The 18,099-nt window shown below is 38.4% G+C and overlaps 1 protein-coding gene across 16 annotated transcripts in view; it reads left to right on the top strand.

The window, feature by feature from the left end:
* Positions 1-12,839: 12,839 nt before the first annotated feature.
* The window catches only part of LOC6046774, a 79,451-nt gene continuing 74,191 nt past the window's right edge, over positions 12,840-18,099 (top strand). For 11 of the 16 annotated variants that reach the window (XM_038249033.1, XM_038249030.1, XM_038249032.1 and 8 more), the window contains exons 1-2: positions 12,840-12,915; positions 13,580-13,641. The gene's annotated coding sequence lies outside the window, so the exon portion shown is untranslated. Of the gene's footprint in view, positions 13,184-13,254; positions 13,280-13,579; positions 13,642-18,099 lie in introns of those variants that run through there. The other 5 variants (XM_038249017.1, XM_038249019.1, XM_038249018.1 and 2 more) reach the window with 5 other exon arrangements.

Here is an 18,099-nt window from a genome sequence, read left to right as displayed (position 1 = left end):
TAATTTGAAAATTGAAGCGACGGCCTTCAGTTTTTTTGGACTCACGCTACGGCTGGTACAAATTTTATTTAAAGTTATTGTCTTCCCATAATTGGCCCAAAAAATCAAAGCGCAATTTTTTTTCAAAAAACTTTAAAATTTCAATGGAAATTGAACTACAATCATCTAAAATCTAAAAAGCATTCCCCTGCGTTTAGAATCATTTTTGGCATGTTTGGGTTGATTTAAAAATCTTTTGAATTTTTGAAAATTTTCGATGTTTATCATCGCAAAATGTTTTTTTTTTTGTTGCTAAAGTGTTTGTTTCCATCAAATCTTACATTAAAAAAAAAAAAAAATAATGGTTGCAAAACAACTGAACTAGTGTAAAATGCATTTTCAAACACTTTTTCAATGCAAACTTTGGCTTGTTATTTCAATATTAATATTTTTTTATTTTTTTGCCCCGCATCAGCTTTCTTTTGCAACGCGGCGAGCTAGGATTAGTTTAAGTGACAAAAGTTTTGAAAAAATAACTTTTGCACGGAAAGGGGTTTGATAAGAAAATTAACAATCCTTTTTAGTTGGCTCAAAATTGGCAGAAATCATATTTTTTAGTAAAATTTGCCATATTTTTAGTAATATTTACCAGTGGTAAATTGTAAAAAGTAACAAACACAAATTGCTGTATCGCCAATTGAGACTGACAGCCTAAAACTCACTGCACAGTGGTCGGAAACGAAAATTTAGCATGAATAATTTATTTCCGCTTCAGGAATGCATTTTCGAGCTTCGGTGTCTAAGAAGCATTTGTTAAAAATGAAATTCTACATCTTTTGGTCAAACGATATTAGGATAGTCCAACAATTTCTAATATTTTCAAAAACTATCTTCACTTCTAGATGAGATAGAGGTATACTTTCTTCGACAGTATTGGGTTACTAGCCATTTCAAACAACTTTGTCCAAGACACGAAATCTCTATCTCTTAATCTGATCATTCTACAGCATTTTATATGAAAAGCAGTAGGGTGGCCCATCAAAAAAGTGTTTTTATTGCGTATCTTTTTTGTATTATTTTTGGCAATTTTGGTGTCTTCGGGAAATATTTAGAGCATAAAAATATGCGTCTTTTGAAATGTCAACGAACTCGCTAGGTCTTTTTGGTAAAAAGTCACAGTGTTTTTTAAGTTTTTAATAGGCATTTTTTAAATGTTTGTATCTTTTCTAGGGGGACACAAAAAAATACGCTCCGCGGTGCATCTGAAAGCTCAAAACTTCTTCTTTAATATGAATATAACATCTCAAAAGGGTTTTTCTTAAACCAAAGTTACAGCGATTTAAAAATGGTCATTTTATAAGATTTTGTACCATGCTCTATGAGAAAATTTACATGAATATCGCATTAATCAGTATTAAAATTGCTCTTAGTGAGCTCAAATGCAGGTAAAATTGGTTTGTGGACAAACGTGGTCGAACCTGGTTTTTATGGCAACTAGGGTGGTCTTAGATGACCTAGGGTGGTTCATATTCGTTCATTCTTATAAGATATGATTTTTTTTCGCATAGAAAGAAAAATAAAAAATAAACATTTAAACAAAATTCAAATACATAACCTGTTTTAAATAGTAAAGCAGCTCAGGATATGATATCTGATTAGGGTGGCTCAAATTAATTAGAAAATAAAAAGATTAAAGCTTTTATTTGTTAGAAAATGTATTATTATTCCTCTACGTTTTTGTAAATCGTCTTTATTTGTGTTTTTTAAATAGGATAATACTTTCCATGCATTTTCATTGACAAAAGGAGTCATTTTGTATAATTAGTATGCAAATACGAGGATCCTTTTCCAATTTATATCTTTTGCCTTTCTTACTAAAGAAAGGTATAGGGTTTGCTTTTGGCTCCGACGCCAATTCAAGCTTCGTTCCCAAATCATTTCTCGAGAAATATTCATTCGAAAAATCTGCAAAAAATCATGGACGATCGATTTTCGACGCCCGATCGATTGACAATGACAGAATTGGTCTACCTCCAATATCCGAATTTTGGCGCTTGATTTACTGTAGAGCACGCGTGACGTCCGTGTGTGGTAAAAAGTGCTCAATTTTGTGGTAGGGTTTCTCAGAGCCCACATTATGGATTTGAGCTCTCTTGGGCGCATTTGAAAGAGGATGTGCTGAACCTGAACCAGTTCCATACCAAATTTGAATTTATCCATTTTTTATGGGGACTCGGAGTGTGTTTTCACCAAATCAGGCGGTTTTCAAATTAAAATTCGGCCGAAAATTGAAGTATTGAAATCGTTTATTTGTCCAAAAAATTGCATTTTCCCAGCCCTACATCCTCCCAAATTTTCATCCATGTCGGTAATGTGGTTCTTGATTTACAGCTTGTGGACTAATTCACTGTGAGGGGGAAAAACCCCTAAAAAAGGTAAAAACCAATTTTCACCAAATGCCAAAACTATTCCTTTGGCATTTTATCTAAATTTTTTTCTCCACATCATAATCTAGACCATACTCGATGTTCTGAAACAAATTTGACCTCATTCGGATTTACCGTTCAGATTTTAGAAAATTTCCATTTTTGCCTTTCTTACTAAAGAAAGGTATAGGGTTTGCTTTTGGCTCCGACGCCAATTCAAGCTTCGTTCCCAAATCATTTCTCGAGAAATATTCATTCGAAAAATCTGCAAAAATCATGGACGATCGATTTTCGACGCCCGATCGATTGACAATGACAGAATTGGTCTACCTCCAATATCCGAATTTTGGCGCTTGATTTACTGTAGAGCACGCGTGACGTCCGTGTGTGGTAAAAAGTGCTCAATTTTGTGGTAGGGGTTTCTCAGAGCCCACATTATGGATTTGAGCTCTCTTGAGCGCATTTGAAAGGGGATGTGCTGAACCTGAACCAGTTCCATACCAAATTTGAATTTATCCATTTTTATGGGGACTCGGAGTGTGTTTTCACCAAATCAGGCGGTTTTCAAATGAAAATTCGGTCGAAAATTGAAGTATTGAAATCGTTTATTTGTCCAAAAATTGCATTTTCCCAGCCCTACATCCTCCCAAATTTTCATCCATGTCGGTAATGTGGTTCTTGATTTACAGCTTGTGGACTAATTCACTGTGAGGGGAAAAACCCTAAAAAAGTAAAACCAATTTTCACCAAATGCCAAAACTATTCCTTTGGCATTTTATCTAATTTTTTTTCTCCACATCATAATCTAGACCATACTCGATGTTCTGAAACAAATTTGACCTCATTTGGATTTACCGTTCAGATTTTAGAAAATTTCCATTTTTGCCTTTCTTACTAAAGAAAGGTATAGGGTTTGCTTTTGGCTCCGACGCCAATTCAAGCTTCGTTCCCAAATCATTTCTCGAGAAATATTCATTCGAAAAATCTGCAAAAAATCATGGACGATCGATTTTCGACGCCCGATCGATTGACAATGACAGAATTGGTCTACCTCCAATATCCGAATTTTGGCGCTTGATTTACTGTAGAGCACGTGTGACGTCCGTGTGTGGTAAAAAAGTGCTCAATTTTGTGGTAGGGGGTTTCTCAGAGCCCACATTGTGGATTTGAGCTCTCTTGGGCGCATTTGAAAGAGGATGTGCTGAACCTGAACCAGTTCCATACCAAATTTGAATTTATCCATTTTTTATGGGGACTCGGAGTGTGTTTTCACCAAATCAGGCGGTTTTCAAATGAAAATTCGGTCGAAAATTGAAGTATTGAAATCGTTTATTTGTCCAAAAATTGCATTTTCCCAGCCCTACATCCTCCCAAATTTTCATCCATGTCGGTAATGTGGTTCTTGATTTACAGCTTGTGGACTAATTCACTGTGAGGGGAAAAACCTAAAAAGGTAAAAACCAATTTTCACCAAATGCCAAAACTATTCCTTTGGCATTTTATCTAATTTTTTTTCTCCACATCATAATCTAGACCATACTCGATGTTCTGAAACAAATTTGACCTCATTTGGATTTACCGTTCAGATTTTAGAAAATTTCCATTTTTGCCTTTCTTACTAAAGAAAGGTATAGGGTTTGCTTTTGGCTCCGACGCCAATTCAAGCTTCGTTCCCAAATCATTTCTCGAGAAATATTCATTCGAAAAATCTGCAAAAATCATGGACGATCGATTTTCGACGCCTCGTCGACAAGTTGTCAAGTTGAGCTTCACATGCAGACGCGAGCAATGCTGGCGCGTGATGCTGGCGCGTATAGAGTTTTGATACTAGATTACCCTCTTTTAGTGCAAGTTGCTTTATCGATTGCTCGTTCAACACACATCGCCTATCATTATTTTCTATGCTAAGCTTCAGTGAACGCAAACTTGACGCAAGCAGCTATCTGTTCTGAAGCCTCATGCTCATTCTTTTGCCTTTCTTTTTTGTTTTGCTCATTCTCTGATCGAACTCTGAGCGAACGAATTTCTGGGAAACGTCTAAGCTTCCCATGTGCCAGTGACAACGCACATCGCGGGTTTGGTTTTCTAGCTTCGGTACTAGCCTTTTTGTGTACCTATTAGTATTTTTGTTCGTGCGCACCAAGGTGGTTTATTCGGTACGTTTGCGTTTGTCGTAGTGAAGTCCCACCGAGCGCTCAGTCGTTGTATGCTTCCCAATCCCAAAAACGCCTAAATGCTTGCTTATTGAAAGCTCACAATTTTGCCTAACGCCTAAATGACAGTTTAGTGAATTACAGTAGGCGTTTCAAAGCTTTCAAGAACATTTATGCGGCTTTACCGTTACATCGTTGTTTACAACACGGCAAATTCTCGGGTGTTGAAACACTTTCTGCCAGTCATTTTGTAACCACTTTAACGCATTGGAGCAAGACGGAATTATTTTGTTTTCTCGTTAATTTTTAATATTTTGAAAAGTGCAAAAAACACTCAGAGAATACGAACAATTTAGCGATATGCAGAAAACATTACGAACATCGCAAATTGTGAGCTAATTCTCTGCCTCAAAAATAATTTGTTCTGATTTTAAAAATCGAAAATGCTTGTGTGCGAGCACAGCTTACAACCGGCCATGGCAAATGGGGCAAAAACCAGCGCTTTATAAGTTATGTGAAAAAATAAGGTTGAGTTTAGAATTGTATTATGAATGGACCATTCATTCTTTATTTTGCTATTTTTTTGAAAAAAAAAATCAACTGCCGTTAACTTCCTTTTGTAAGAAAGGCTCTATCTCACCCCAGGTGGGATTAAATCGGGTTTTTACCTAAAAATGCAAATAATGATAACGGTGCATTTAATAAAAAAAATAGTATCAGGTTTTACAACAAAACCTGAACACTAGCCTAAAAGATGTTTCCTTACAAATATAACAAATTTTCAGAAATAAAATAAGAGTTTTGGGAAATCAACTTTAATATCAATTTCTAAAGCGTGCATTTTTAAGGGTTAAGGGTTCAAATCATAACCTTCAACTTTTTCAAACGCTAAATCAATAAGAATATGTATCATGTTTCATTCCCATTTTGTATGGGCAGAATTGTATGAAGCTTTGTATGGAACAACTAATGATGCAAAATGGCACCCTTTAACACAGTAAATGCATGGAAAGTCCTATCCTATTAAAAAAATACAAATAAAGACGATTTACTAAAACGTAGAGGAATAATAATATGTTAAAATACATTTTCTAACCAATAAAATCTTTAATCTTTAATCTTTTTATTTTCTAATTATTTTGAGCCACCCTAATCAGATATCATATCCTCAGCTGCTTTACTATTTAAAACAGGTTATGTATTTGAATTTTGATAAAATGTTTTTTTTATTTTTCTTTCTATGCGAATTTAAAAAAATATATCTTAGGGACCATCCATAAACCACGTGGACACTTTAGGGGGGGGGAGGGGGGTATGGCGATTGTCCACGCTCCATACAAAAAAGATTTTTTTTGTATGGACAATTGTCCACGAGGGGGGGGGGTTGAGATTATTAAAAAAAAGTGTCCACGTGGTTTGTGGATGGTCCCTTATAAGAATGAACGAATATGAACCACCCTAGGTCATCTAAGACCACCCTAGTTGCCATAAAAACCAGGTTTGACCACGTTTGTCCACAAACCAATTTTACCTGAATTTGAGCTCACTAAGAGCAGTTTTGATACTGATTAATGCGATATTCATGTAAATTTTCTCATAGAGCGTGGTACAAAATATCATAAAATTATCATTTTCAAATCGCTGTAACTTGGGTTTAAAAAAAACCCTTTTGAGATGTTATATTCATATTAAAGAAGAAGTTTTGAGCTTTCAGATGCACCGCGGAGCGTATTTTTTGTGTCCCCCTCGAAAAGATACAAACAATTGAAAAAGGCCTATTAAAAACTTAAAAAACGCTGTAACTTTTTACCAAAATGACCTAGCGAGTTCGTTGACATTTCAAAAGACGCGTATTTTTATGTTCTAAATATGTCCCGAATACACCAAAATAGCCAAAAATAATACAAAAAGATACGCAATAAAAACACTTTTTTGATGGGCCACCCTACTGCTTTTCATATAAAATGCTGTAGAATGATCAGATTAAGAGATAGAGATTTGGTGTCTTCGACAAAGTTGTTTGAAATGGCTAGTAACCCAATACTGTCGAAGAAAGTATACCTCTATCTTATCTAGAATCGAAGATAGTTTTTGAAAAAAATTAGTAATTGTTGGACCACCCTAACATCGTTGACTAAAAGATGTAGAATTTTATTTTTAACAAATGCTTCTTAGACACCGAAGCTCGAAAATGCATCCCTGAAGCGGAAATCAATTATTCCTGCTTAATTTGCGTTTCCGACCACTGTGCAGCGGGAACCAGGAGTGTTTGGGACCGCTGAAGGACATCAGGTATGCCCACAAAACCCGCCAGTTTGCCAACCCTAACGACCCCATCCGCCTAACCAACAAATCCAACCGTCATGGCTCACCTAACCTCAACCATCACCTCCAGGACCCCTCGAACCTCACGTTAAGTGCCAGTTCGGCACCGCCTCGCAACAAACGTGTCGAGGACACCAACCGGGGACTCGCTGCAACCATCGAGCCACCCCCAGAATCCAGTCTGCAGCCGGACGAGGACCCGCGTCGTACCTGCGCCTCATCCGGGTATTCCGGACACCCTCGATGGTGCTCCGAAGGTCGTACGATGCAACCAACCACGACAGAGGACAGGACGATAAGAACCGAAACGAGTGGGACCCTTGTACGACCGCAACCGGTCGAGTACGCCGCCAAGACCAAAACCAGGAGGCTGCGCCGTGATACGGCGAGTGCCAGAACAGCAGAAAGCGGCTTCGCCGCGTAGCGGCGAGTAGCTGCAGCAACAGAAGGAGAGGAAGCGACGTCACCGGAAGCTGAGTCGGAGTACGGGGCCCCGAGAAGAAAGAAGGAAAAGAAGGTCAGATAGCTATAAGAAAGTGGAAGGATAAATAGAGAAAGTTCGAACAAAGTTGTGGGAGTTTTACCTTGGCCGAAAGCATTTCCCAAGCTACCCACGATTCAGGACCGCAGGCATGCCGACCCTGAGGCTACATGAGGGTGTCTCGGTAGCGCTCGTGAGCCGGTGGTAACCCGACAGTTACAAACAAAAAATAAATCAATTATTATTATTAATTATTTTGGCCATAGAACTCCTAGGCCGAATTTAAGTTAATCGAAGCGCTTTTGATGTGATTCCTGCTGTAATTGGTTATTTTATCTAAGTTTTTACTAAATAAAGTGTCTCACGCTGTTTTTTTTTCGGCAAGAGTTACGTACATTTCTTTAATCGAAATATTAATTTATAGTATTTTTATTAATCCACATTTCTTCTAACGATGCATTCGATGCTGCTATGTGATTCATCCCTAGCACTCATAAAGAACCAGTGTGGAGTGCCGCTCCTTCATGACAGCCGGAAGCCGCACTCGCAGGCTGTATCTCGGGTTGTGTTGTGTCGCCACGCCTGCCACCCACATTATCTCCGCAGAGCATGACAAAATATGGAAAAGCCATGTAAATTGACAAAAAGATTAATACTTTTATCTTTCCAGCAGTTGATATATCCTTCGGCAACATGTGTTTGCCGCTAGTTTCCCCGCCAAAAAGAAAAGCTGCTCCTTCTCCTGCAGTGCCAGCATGTTTAGCTCGTTTTCGAAAGAAGTCGACGACGACGCAACGACAAAGACAGGACAGGGTGGCGTGGCTAAGGCTGAGGGCAATGTTACATCATCATCATCATCACCGTCGCAGGCTCCTGAACCCTTCACACTGCACTGTGGCACACTGCTGACCTGATCTGTCGCGTGACTGCTGAATAGAACATGTATATGAAGATAAAAAGCAAGAAGAGCGATGAAAAACTCGAGGATGCAACTCTTAGCAAGGAGTACGACATACACACATAACCACTACCTACAACTAAGAAACAGACAGACTATTTCGAATGGAAGGACTGATTACCTCTCGGTGGCAGAAAATAATTTTAGTACTTTTCTCGTGTTTCCTGTTCGCCTTTAGAAAAAGTGTGACGGGGTAGAATAAGCACCCGGCAGAAAATGGCAAACTTCTTTGCCAGAGCCGGTTCGGCTTTGCATTGCAAACTGTACCAGCAAAGTGGAGCGACCGAGTTTTTACTTCTTTTTATTCCGGCAGACAGCTTTTCCGGTTCTCATTCTCGAACAGGTCCACCCAACACCCTACCAAAACGGTCACCCTCAACCACATACCGGTGTTCAGAAGTTTTCCACACAAGCTCAGAAGGTCACTCTTTGATCCTACCGTTGAAGTTGTAGTTGTCGTTGCTAGTCTGGTGCAGGAGTACTCCTAACAACTAATGCCTTTACTACTACTAGTGTCTCTAATACTACCACTAATTACGGCAGTGAGAAAGCTAGTAGCTGAATGTGTATATGCGTATTTCATAGAGAAATGTGTGTGTGTGTGGTCCAATCCAATACCCGCTAACCGGTAGCGAAATTATGGGAAAGTATAGTTTGTATCAGGCTTTGTATATGTCGAATGCTGATACAACTTATCTCAGTCCCGGGTATTAGGTGGTGATAGCCCTCGCGCTGCTTCCAACGACCCGTTTCAGAATGACAGAGCTCCTTGCGGTCCAATTCCGAGGTCGCTGGGCATTGTTCGGCCCCGCCTAAACATAGAAGCAAGCATCTGAAGGAAACTCGATCTATATTTAGACTTCCAATCCCCTCAGGCAAATCAGGGATCAGCGGGATCAGCGCGTATTTAATATGAGAGGATAGAGATAACATGTTTCATCACTACGGATCAATTCAATGCTTGAGAGTAAACCTTCTGATGGCCGACTGCTTAGCGTCCCAGACCACCATTCCAAAGGTGTGAGTTCGAATCCCACCTGATTTATTTTCGTTTTTGTTCATATTCAAAGTTCAAATTCATGATTCCAAATTTCAAAGGTACCGACCGGGATTTGATCCCTGAACCTTCTGCTTGTGAGACAGAAGCCGTAACCATTAAGCCATGGTGCCGGTTATGCGTATTTCATAGAGAAATACATTGATATTATGGTGTCGTTATCGAGTTAGATTCGACCTAGAAAAAAAAAAAATACTATTTTGAGAAGCTAAATGATACATTTTTTAGAAGAAGAAGAGAGTAACTTCCCTGATCGACATTTGAATGAATATGAATATACAAACTGAAGCATATTTAAAATATAGTATTTTTCATACAGGTAGGGGAGAGTGGGGAGACTTGATCCCCTTTTTTTGTATCGCATACACCCAAAGTTAAAGAACGAGAGGATAGTCCTCACGAAAAGAAACGTGAGGAAAGTGCTATTTTGCGAGAGTATAGTCCTCTCGCGTGTTCATTCGTTCATTGGAACAGTTCATCCTATTGATTGGCTTATATGGACAAATGACCGCCACTTTGTCACTGAACCGTGGTGGCCCATACGGCAAAGGCACGGTTCAATATGCCGAAGGTCTTGGGTTCGAGTCTCGGTACCGGTACTTTTTTTTTTGATAGATGAACTTTTTTTGAAGATGAACCCATGAGTAAAGTACTCTCGGTAATTTCGGGATTTATCCTCTCAGTCCGCACACAGTACCATTTTACTACCGAATCGTGCTCTTTATTCTCTCGTATGCCGATACCCAGATCTGGGTGTATAACTCTGTAAATTTTTCACAAAACTATGATCTTTTTGCATGAATTGAAAGCTTAAACATTCAACTATGTTTGGCTGATAAGGGTATTTCATCAGATAAACTCTTCGAATCATGCCAAGCGTTTTAAAAAAAATATTATGAACCGGCATTTTCAAAATGTTGGGGGTAGTTTGATCCCCCTTTCAACATTTTGAAGAAATCTTAAGGAAAATGTTTTTTATTCATCCAAACTTTTAATTTTCTATAAGTTACAGCAATTTCACATTAAACCTGTACGTTTGTGTTCAAAATTTAACTAGTTTAGCATGCAAATTATTTAAAAACTTAAAATTTTCTTTTTTAGACCAAAATTGAGCATGTTTACAAAAGCTGGTAATTTTTGATTACAAAACTTATGAGAAATGGTTCAAACTGCAGTAAGTTATGTACAACTATACTAAAGGAAACTATGTACGAAACCCCAGCCAATTATTTAATCTTGAGGCTGATTCTAGTGACTGTAAAAATGCAGGGATCAAGTCTCCCTAAACGCACTTTTTTAAACAATTGATTGTAAAAATAGTATGACGATAAATTTAATGTTAAATACGTAAGGGTTTTGGAGTTGATATGTTTATCAAACACTTCATGTTTAAACAATATTTTTTTGAATATTTTTAGAGTGTTTTCTTTACTTATCAAAACAAAGAAAAAAGATCTCTTGGAAGTTTTTTGGAGCACTTGTTAGAAAAATGTGTGTAACTCTATCTAAACATTTTTTAATTTTTTTTCTTTGTTCTCTACAATGAGTTTTAGTCAATTTCGCACAACTTTCTAGAACAAAGCTAATTGTTTTACCCACATACTGACGAGATACAGGCTTGGGATCAAGTGTCGCCGGGGATCAAGTCTCCCCACTCTCCCCTACTGGTACTGATCAAAAAGCTATAGGAAAACGGCATTCTATTGAAAAGTGAAATAGTGACCATAGATATAGGAATTTTTCTCAAAATTTATTTTCCCTAAAAGAGCACCCAGCTAGCAAAATCTAAGCGTAGAAATATGTACCATCCCTGCAAAGGCCTATGAATTGACCTCAGTTGAAAGGTTTTCCAAATCTCTGAATTGCAAATGTAACATCCTGGAGCAGAACTGTTAAATTCTTATAAAAACACAATTTAATTGAATTGAAATAGTGAGTCGAGTAACAAGAAATGTTTCGGTTAGCTGAACAAAATAAGGACAATTCAGCGATTGAGAAAAATCTAACAACGGTATATGTATCTACTACCGTCATCAGGGGTGACATTGGGTCTGAGGGTTGAGAATGGCTTAGAATATCTTTTCACTAACACAACGAATTTACTCAATTCAAAAGCGGTGGAAATTAGATATTTTATTGAATACGATCAGACTGTAAGACCAATGGGTAATTCTTCACAAGCTCACACAGAAATTTCCCCGGTACGGTACGAATCCTTAAATTTCCTAACATTTACAAAATACGTGTTTTTCAATAATTTGTGGTGATGATTTGGAAACTCGGTGTAGAAGGGACTTTATGTAAAATTGGATGCCCAATTTGATGGCGTCCTCTATATTCTGAAAAAAAAAACTTTACAAAGATTGTGAAAAAATAATGTCCCATTTATTGTTCTTTTTAATTCTGCAGTAACCCAACAGAATCTTTTTTCCATTGAGAATACATTTTTGTTGATGTTCTAAGTATTTTTTTTTGTAATACTGCAGAGTTATTTTTAACAGTGCAATAATATTCTAGAAAGTTGAGCATTTATAAACTTTTAGTTATTATCAATTACTTCAGAAAGAACGACTTATCTATAGTTTTCAAAACCCCAGAGGCTTGTTCTCAATTTATAACCATTAATTTTGAGAGTGCCGTTGTTTCATTCGCTTTCATAGATTTTTGTAACAAAAAGCTTTGAGGACATTTATAAAATTTCAGTGTTTTCTAATTCAAATTGATTCGCAAGAATCTGGCCTGATCATAGCAGGCACATGTTTCATGATATCTCAAGAATGATTGGAAATGATGATTGAATGGTTAAAAACAATGAATGATTGGTCAACGTAAATATATGAAATCGTGGCACCCTATTTTTGAGTCTATGTCCTATAAATGCCCTATAAAAATACGAATGAAGGCTCAGTATAACACAACATTACAGATTTAAATGTATCCTCTTAAGGGCAGCTTTAATTTTTCGGATATTAATTTACTTAACCATAACTAATCCTAACGTCAACAGATCTGCTATAAATCCTAACCATCTTCGCCCCAAAAACACTCGCTCAAATTAAAGTCTAATTGATTCATGATGGAGTATAAAAATAGCCCCCAAAACAGTTCCCGATTTCTCGCTTTTGCTACACGAAAGCCGCCCAGAGTGCACTGCACGGATAACTTCCGCCATCGGTCGTCGTCGTCGTCGTCGATGGTCCCAACCCAACTTATGTTTTGCCCGTCGGACGAAGTCTGCCGCCGCCGCCGTCTGGCTCGCGAAACTCCACCAGAGTTCATAGGCTCCAAAACGTGGTCGGTCTTCAGTCCTGTCCCGTAAGCAACGCAACGTGGTGAGACAGAGAGTCAGTGTTTGGTGAGAGAGAGAGAGAGAAAATCCTTGTTGTGGGGGTACTCATCTCTCACCGCGTGCTTTTATCCTGAAAAATTGGAAAATCTCAGCGTTTTTGCAGCATCAATTTTCAGTTGAGTTTGTACAGTCACGGAGATTACACGGGAACCTCGCCCCGGCAGGATCGCTGCGTGTGTTTGTGTGTGTGCGTTTTGGTGTGCTCTTACACAAAGGATCATAAAAGGCCCTCCCCATCTGAACCAGCATACATTTGCTGGAGTCTGCCTTCTGCATTTGCCTCGTGCAGCTGTAGTCAATTCAGATTTGTGCTCCCCCCTGACATTCCGTGACATTTTTCTTCTTCTTCTTGTACATCCGGATCCGGAATCCTTACACTCCCCCTCCGCTGCAGTTGGGCTTTTTCTTAGAAGTTGGTAGTAGAGACACAAGCTTAGGAAAAGTGAACGTGAAAGGTGATTTTCTGAATCCGCCCCACCACCTTCTCCGTTGCTTCACCGTGTCCTTCCAATTTGCTCCTTTCCAGTCCCGAAGCACGATTTGGTTGTGTGGTGTGTAATCCTTGCAAAAAAAGAAGGAAGAAGAGTGTCAGGCTAGCCAACCGGGCGCGTTACGTCGGGGTGAATTTGTGGCTAGCCCGAAGAAAATGTGAAAATCCAAATTAACGTGAATGTGAACAAAAGAAAAAATAACAAGACGAAAATCTTAATCAGGAAAACAGCTATTTAGCCGTCTTGCTTGCCGTCGTTTTTTCCGTGGCGGTTTCGTTTCTGCTTTCCTTCGAGGAGGGACCGCAGAAAAAAGTGATTTCCCAAGTGAATGTGTGTGTGTGTGCATTTCTTTTCTTTCAGATAAACAAAATCCCGAGAATAGAAAAGAGGATTTTACCATAGAACATACGTCATAATGATCAGTAAGTCAAATACTATCATGTCCATGTCAATTAAGAACCAAGTACAAGGTTTCAGTTTACTGCTTTACTATAACTTTGGGTAGTTGCATCTATTTTTAATTTAAATATGTGGAGTTTGTTCCTGAGATTTTTCCAAAGCAAATGATTCCAAAATCACAAAAATTGGTCATGTTACGGCCGAGTTACAGTGAAAAGTCTAGCTGTTAAAACCCGCAGAACATAAAGAAGAGAAAGCAGCCAAAAGCTGCTGGAGCCCTCCTCCCATCCCACTCCCCGCGGCTAGTGTGTGAGTGTGTGTGTGCTTTCATGTGCCGATGCGCCTGATAAAAAGTTCACTTTATCGCCCCGCTCATACATATGCAAATGAAATAACGCGAACGTATACATACAGCTGAATAATTCAATGAGTGATAAAAATTTAGCACAAGGAAGCAGACACTGTGCGGTTCCGCACGGAAAATGTCATTCCAGCTGCAATTTTCCCTTCCATCAGGCGCACATCGACCACGCGAGTTGGTCGCCCATAATTTCATCTCATCTTTCCCCCATCACTCACTTTTGCTCACGTTTCACTGTCGATGCTCTGGGAGGCACTCACTCTCTCACGTCTCACTGAGTGTGGTGGGGCAAGGATATTTGCACATTCTAACCAATATTGTGCAAAGCTCTCTCTCTCTCTCTCTCTCTCTCTTTCTCATCCGGGAAATCTCTTGGAAGCTGCAACGGGTGGAAAATCTCATCGCCGACACCAAAACCCCCTTCGCCTTTCTAGAAGAGGCAACAACGTGTGGATGCTGTGCGATAATACTGCTCATAAGGAGAATTTAATGAGTTCAACTGTGTGCCATGAAGAGTGGTGTGTTGACAGCGCGCGAGGTGCCAAATTTGACAAACTGGAGTGACGACGACGACTTGATGGCACTGAGGCAAACTGTGATTTGAGCTTTGATTTTTGAGAAAAGACTTGCGACTCTTTTGAATTCCCATTCAATGTGGTGTTGTTTGCGCTTTATCAGTGCCGTCAACTGAGGTGACAAAAACTGAATGGTAAATTGAGATAATGATGTGATTTTCCAAGAGCATCTTTCTTTTAAATCAATTTGCACTCTTTATAGCCCTCAATCTGAGCTTACTTCAAAAATAATCAAATTTCAAATTATTCGCTCTACAGCATTGCCTTGGCGTTCTCGATTGCGAGATTCATACTCCAAACTAAGTGTCCGAAGGCTTGATTGTTGAGGCAATTGCAAACCTCTTTTCACACCTTAGCTTCCCTCCATCCCGGGATTCGAACTGACGGCCCTTTGGAGTCCAACTGCCTATCAGCGACTCCACCGAAGCAGGACCCAAGGAGGACCTCTAGGTTAGACCGGGGCCAACATTTACTTCCCCGTCCGACGGAAGGCGTGGTCAGACAAATCTCGTCTCGAAAAATGCCACCGGGACCGTCTGGGATCGAACCCATGCCGACTGGGTGAGAGGCAACCACGCTTACCCCTACACCACGGTCCCTGGACTGAGCTTACTTAGGTGGTTGAAATATTGAACATCTCTAGAAATTGGCCTCATTCCTCTCAGTTTATGGTTTATGAAAAGCTTACCTTGATAATATTCAAGTGCACTCGGCATTTTCCTTCCTTACACATTACTGAGCAAAGGGCTACAGAAACACTCAAAAAGTGAGCATCATAATTAGACCTCCTAGAGCCTCCTTAACGTATCATCTGAGCAAATGAAAAAAAAAATTGCACTCAATTATTTCAACACTTGCTTAACCGAATTTGACAATTATAGTCTCGAATGAAGAAAACAAATTGAAAAATGTTAAAGATGTTTTTGGGTAAATGCTAATTTTTTGCAATTCCGTTTTGAAATTACTTGCTTTTCTTGTCATCCTAATAGATGACCTTCTAATCGTCATCAACAATAGCTTGTTTAGAAAAGTAACACTGTTTGGTTTTTTGTTTTTCCAAACTTAAGCCGTAAAACAACTGTTTTAAATGAAAAATCCTATTGAAAAGAAACAATCATTAGGCCGTAGATCAGAAGACCGGAAATCAAAAGACATCAGCACTTGGTTAGGTTAAATTGATCGAACATTTTATAAGGCTGAAACTCCTATGGCCGAATACCTTAAAAATGGAGATCGACACTTATGACCCTACCTACTTGGTGAAACTCAGTGCTAGAGAATCATAGAACACATTTTTTGTGATTGTATCTTTCCCGCAGTGAAAAGTTTGAATTAATATTTTGATATGCAATATGCACCTTTCTTTTTATTTGTTTATCTGTTATTTGAACATCTGATTCCAGTAATGCATTCTATTAAAGTGCTCAACCTCAACAGAGCAACTAACTTTTCGTCTATTTTTTAATTTAATTTTAATAAACAACTAAAACCAAGACATATGCTAAAAGAAACTAAAGATTTATATTACGTGCAGGAAAAGCATCAGGAACATTTTAAGAGCGAGTTTTTCACCAATGTGTAACAGGTCGTATCGAGGTGCTCCGATTGTGATGAAACTTTCAGCGTTTGTTTTTCTATACATGAGATGAACTCATGCCAAATATGAGCCTTCTACGACAAAGGGAAGTGGGGTAAAACGGGCTTTGAAGTTTGAGGTCAAAAAAACATAAAAAATCTTAAAATTGCTCGCATTTCCGTAAAACTTCATCAATTCCAACTCTCTTAGAAGCATTCGAAAGGTCTTTTGAAGCACTTCAAAATGTGCCATAGACATCCAGGATTGGTTTGACTTTTTCTCTTAGCTTTTGCAAATTACTGCCAAAAATGGATTTTTTTAAAACCTTAATATCTTTTTCCAACAGCCTCCAACACCCATACTCCCATAGGTCAAAAGATAGGTAATTTCATGGACTATAAGCCTATGGTATTAACTTTTTGGCCAATCGCAGTTTTTCTCATAGTTTTTCGATTTTTCTACAACAAACATTTTACAACGTTAGTTTTTGCCCTGTAGGCCTCCATAGCGGCACTTTTTGATCTCAATTTTGTCATATTCGGAATCCTCGGACAATTTCACGTGAATTAGAAGTATTGGAGTTGTAAATTTGATTGGAAAAATTGCCATTTAGAATGAATTAAAATATTTTTTAATAATTTGTTGGATTAGGGGTAAAAAGGTTTTCGCCTACTTGATACAGCATTTGACGTATTGATCATAGGGTAAATAAAATCTATTTCTATTTTCAAAAATGTTTTATTTAATTATTTTTGAAATCAAAATTACAATTCCAATACTGCTAAGTTACGTGAAATTGTCCGAGGATTCCGAATATGACAAAATTGAGATCAAAAAGTGCCGCTATGGAGGCCTACAGGGCAAAAACTAACGTTGTAAAATGTTTGTTGTAGAAAAATCGAAAAACTATGAGAAAAACTGCGATTGGCCAAAAAGTTAATACCATAGGCTTATAGTCCATGAAAATCCCTATTTTTTGACCTATGGAAGTATGGGTGTTGGAGGCTGTTGGAAAAAGATATTAAGGTTTTAAAAAAATCCATTTTTGACAGTAATTTGCAAAAGCTAAGAGAAAAAGTCAAACCAATCCTGGATGTCTATGGCACATTTTGAAGTGCTTCAAAAGACCTTTCGAATGCTTCTAAGAGAGTTGGAATTGATGAAGTTTCACGGAAATGCGAGCAATTTTAAGATTTTTTATGTTTTTTTGACCTCAAACTTCAAAGCCCGTTTTACCCCACTTCCCTTTGTCATAGAGGGCTCATATTTGGCATGAGTTCATCTCATGTATAGACAAACAAACGCTGAAAGTTTCATCACAATCGGAGCACCTCGATACGACCTCTAGAACAAAACGAGCAATATTTACAAATACTGCCTCTTAAATACATTGTGGTTATTCTCTGCCAACTCACACAGAAGTTGTCCCAATTCCTCTTCGATGTTCGTTAAACTTTGATTTAGGGGTATGTATGTATGTATGTATGTATGATCCCCATACCCGCAGGCAACTTGGTCCTGGAACACATGTGAGCGCTAGGTGAACAATTCGATCATCTTTTACTCCGTAATCTGTACACTCACGTGCATAAGTTTTTTTGCACGAATTTTAATGCTACAAACACCGGCGCATAGATCAAAATGGTTTCCCTTTTCCCTCCCCAAGCGCCGGAGATTTGTAGCGGGTGTAGGGACACTTCGCATAGACGCCCTTGTTCCCATCACGTCACCAAATGAAATAGTCTTCATGTTTTGTTGAATATCGAATCTTGTTAAAACTTAGTGCACCGAAAAAACTTCTGCAAACTTATTTTCTTGAGTTGCTAAAATGAATAGGAAACAGCATCAAAAACAAAACAAAAAAATGAAGCAGGAAGAAATAGTTTTGCACATAACAGAGAATGAACATTTTGAGGAAATCAACAATAGGTACAAAAAAATATAAAAATATGACAGCATACTTAATTCC

Source organism: Culex quinquefasciatus, chromosome 1 (assembly GCF_015732765.1).
Source record: "Culex quinquefasciatus strain JHB chromosome 1, VPISU_Cqui_1.0_pri_paternal, whole genome shotgun sequence".
NCBI lineage: Eukaryota > Metazoa > Arthropoda > Insecta > Diptera > Culicidae > Culex > Culex quinquefasciatus.
This window is presented reverse-complemented; position numbering and strand designations above follow the sequence as displayed.